The 3,901-nt window shown below is 44.9% G+C and overlaps 1 pseudogene; it reads right to left on the bottom strand.

Moving 5' to 3' along the window:
* Positions 1 to 2,662: 2,662 nt before the first annotated feature.
* On the bottom strand, positions 2,663 to 3,261 carry LOC105719847 (cysteine and glycine-rich protein 2-like; annotated as a pseudogene).
* Between the last annotated feature and the right edge of the window lie 640 nt (positions 3,262 to 3,901).

Here is a 3,901-nt window from a genome sequence, read left to right as displayed (position 1 = left end):
TCGTTACCCAGGCTGGAGTGCAATGGCGCGATCTCGGCTCACCACAACCTCCGCCTCCTGGGTTCAGGCAATTCTCCTGCCTCAGCCTCCTGAGTAGCTGGGATTACAGGCACGCGCCACCATGCCCAGCTAATTTTTTGTATTAGTGGAGACAGGGTTTCACCATGTTGACCAGGATGGTCTCGATCTCTCGACCTCGTGATCCACCCGCCTCGGCCTCCCAAAGTGCTGGGATTACAGGCTTGAGCCACCGCGCCCGGCCCCAATCTGTGCTTTCTTATCAGATCTCTCCAGGAACTCTACTTTCAGCAACTCTGATCACAGAATCTGGTCATAATAGGCAAGCACTTCTGTGGAGCTGTGTTTTTTGGTCTGATGACTCAAATCTGAATTTGATGGCTTAGCTAAAAATGTGCTCAGAGAGCTTTACTACAATGGTGTGTCTCAACAGGCACAGCAGTGGGAATGGGGGTTTCACTGCTGCAGATACCTTTTCCACATTTGTGTACTAGGAACTCAGATTCTACAACGTATCTGTAGCTACTGGTCTGTAAGTCCTGAGCCCTGTTCTCCTTGTGTCTTCAGTGACAGTGTTAGCCTGGCACACACAGGGGCTTGTACATATGTTGGACAAATGAGTTCATGACATCTATGAATAGTTACAGGAATCATTTTCAGACAATCAGCAAGTCATATTGTCCACAAAGCGTTCTGTGCTTTTCCCAGATTTGAGAGGCAGTGTGGGAGATATTATTTAGATGCTAAAAAATTGGAATTTGGAGACATTTTGGAGATTTCTGAAGTTCTGCAGAATTTTACAAATCAAGAGCATCCTTAAAAAGAAATGCATAATCATCACATCGTACTTTCATGTTCTCCCTGTCCATAACATCTTCACTGCCATCTTCAAAGCCAGACTCCAAGTAAAAGTCTGAAAAAGTCTTAACAAGTAAAATGTATCCTTTAGGTTCTCTGTTGTTCTCTTGAATCCTTTCCCCAAATATTGGTGACTTTGTTCTCCCTTGGGCCATGCAAGATCCCTCTGCTGGTCACTCTACTTTCCTGGCACTGGCCCAGGCCCTCGGAGGAGGAGGAAGAGGAGAAGGAAGAGGAGGGGGAGAAAGGGGAGGAGGAGGAAGAGGGAGAGGAGGAGAAAGGGGAAGAAGAGAAAGGGGAGGAAGAGGAGAAAGGGGAGGAAGAGGAGAAAGGGGAGGAAGAGGAGAAAGGGGAGGAAGAGGAGAAAGGGGAGGAAGAGGAGGAGGGAGAGGAGGAGGAGGAAGAGGAAAAGGAGGAAGAAGATGAAGAGGGGGAGGAGAGGGAGGGGGAGAGGTTTCCTATGTCCCACTACTCCAATTTGGAGTCCTACAAATGTTCTTTGGAAACCTTCAACAGTAAAATATGCTATTGCAGCCAGAAACTATGTGCTCTGACCCAGCATTGAGCCCAAGTTTATTTTGCCTCTGTCTTCAGTATTTTATGGAACATATGCTTCTTTCTAGGGAAGCCCGGAGAATCCGCTGAAGACAAATGTTTGTTTCCAGTATCTAGTAACATGGGTTCTAAAAGAGTATTCAGGTGGGTTTGGGGGCTGGAGCACTGCGGTGGCAAATGTTTCAGCTCCGGTAAACAGGGCCTAAAATTTGTTTTCACTCTGATAAAAATTATGCATCTTACTTTCCATTACATACCTTACCTAGATTAGTTGGCATTCTGCAGCAGGATTTTTCAGGTACATGTAAGGAAGCCTGGTGGGATGAGAGTTAGGGAGGCAGATCAGGGGTCCTAGTAAAGAGTGGGGACTTGAAATTGACTGCCTGGCTGTGAATTCTGGCCAAGGCACACAAAAGTGGGGTGCTTTTAGGCAGGTTACTCACCCTTCTTAACCCTTGGTTTTCTTATCTGCAAAGTAACTACCTCATAGAGCTATTTTGAGGAGTTACTATAACAAAAAATACTTAAAGTACATCTTCAGTATGACGTGTAAGTAACTGTTACTACTGTCCTACACAATTCTTGGGTCTATGCTTTTCCAAGATATTCACATGGTCCTAGGACACAAAATCTCCCAACGGTTCCCAGTCAATGCTTATGGCTATGAAGAGCCAAGGAAATTGATTGCTGTTTTCTGGATACCTAAGTTCTGGTTCTTAAAATTATTTGTTCCTAGTTTTTAAAACCATTTGTGCTTCATCAAGGAGTTCAGCCTGAGACATGCCTACTAGCATCCAAGGTGATGCTGGGTGGGACCAAGGATCCTGGTACCTGATGGGCTCTATTGTCACCCCTCAACCCGACATTCTCCATTCCCATGACAGTCCCATATTTGAGTGGCTGCCATTATTACCAGAGTCAGACAGTGTTCCAGGCCCAAGGGTTCTTGATCTAGTGAAAAGCCTACAAGTCTTTGTAGTGCTCTAATCTTAAGCAGAGATCAGAGCAGCTTGACGGATGCTTCTCTTAACTTAGGGAGGTGGTGATGAACAAAGTTACTAAGAACACCCAATTGTTTTAATGCCATATACCCTCCAAAGCTCCTGAAGTTCACAGAAAATAACTGGTTTTTTTTCAAGCTGAAGTTTTATTTAAAACGTAAAAGAAATGTTCCCTCAAAACGTTTGTGAATAAAGCAAAAGGATATGATAGAGCACTCTCTTCCTAGGAGTTAGCCAGCCTATCCAAGTACAGGGTAATATACAGTACTTAATGCTGGTAGAATTTCACAGTAGTTTAGAGTTAAAGATTATCTGTGCTTGGATTGTGAAGAGATTCTCAGTGTGTGATGATTAGTTCTTGGTTTACACCTTACTGGGCATGAACAAATCCCTTGGGCCCAAAGTTCTTTGCATAGCATCCTTTAAGATAGATTTCACCTTCTTTTTCAGTCAGAGTTGTGGGTTCAAGACTCTTCCCACACTTTGCACGTCGGCAACAGTTTTTGTGCCAGGGCTTTCCAGCTCCAATGATCTTCTCAGCAGCATATACAGAATCCCCACATCTGGAGCACTTCTCAGCACCTCCATATTTCTGAGCCAAGTTAGAAGTGTTTGGATTTGTTGTAGGCCTGCGAGGCTGAATACTCTCTGGCTTAATGCGCAGCCTCTCGCCATGGTCCCTGTTAAGTGTGCCAGCGCCCTGGCCGTAACCGTAGCCTTTTGGCCCTTACTTCTCTCCATAGCAGGATTTGCAGTAGATCTCTTCACTGTGAATTGCCACTGATGTGCTATCTAAATTTTTCCTGCAAAGCATGCAGAGAAAGCAGCGGCGGTGGAAGCTCCTGACATCACACTGCACCTCTTCTGCGTGGTACGCGATCCTTCCGCAGGCCCCAGACAGGCATTTTGAGTTGGAGGCGGGAGCACACACCGCAGGCGGAGCTAGCGAGGCTGGGCTGGAGGGAGGGTCCAGAGAGTCCGAGACTCCAATAACTGTTCTTACAAGCTGAACATCTGATGGAAATGAGCTATCAAGAACTTGAGCTGAAATTCTGTCTAGTCTCACGTATGTAGAGATTAAAAAGCAATTTCCTTCAAGTAATGATTAGCTCACCCACTTAGCAGTTCTACTTGAGTATCTTGTTTTAGGAGGCTTATTCCATTATCTCGGCAAGGGAAAGAGCGGCAATAGGAATTGTTGAATGTAAAAGGCAAAATTTCATATTAGGTTCATTTTTAAAGTGAAACTCAGAGCATTGTTAAATGAGTTGTCTAATCATAGTTATTAAGAATGCCTTTGGTTAAACAACGCTGGATATATAAAAATGCTTGGGATCAGGTTAAAAGGAAAAAGAATACTAGAAAAATTAGGCAACATAGTGCAGGCATTTAAGTCTTCAAAGGAGCAACTTCGGGCACCTGTGACCACACGATCATGGCTACCGCATGCAGAACCAGCCCAACCACCA

The sequence above is a fragment of the Aotus nancymaae genome, unplaced genomic scaffold (genome assembly GCF_030222135.1).
Source record: "Aotus nancymaae isolate 86718 unplaced genomic scaffold, 86718_ANA_hifiasm-v0.15.2.pri h1tg000002l, whole genome shotgun sequence".
Taxonomy (NCBI): domain Eukaryota; kingdom Metazoa; phylum Chordata; class Mammalia; order Primates; family Aotidae; genus Aotus; species Aotus nancymaae.
The sequence above is the reverse complement of the archived record's forward strand: the minus strand, read 5'-3'. Positions and strand labels throughout refer to the sequence as shown.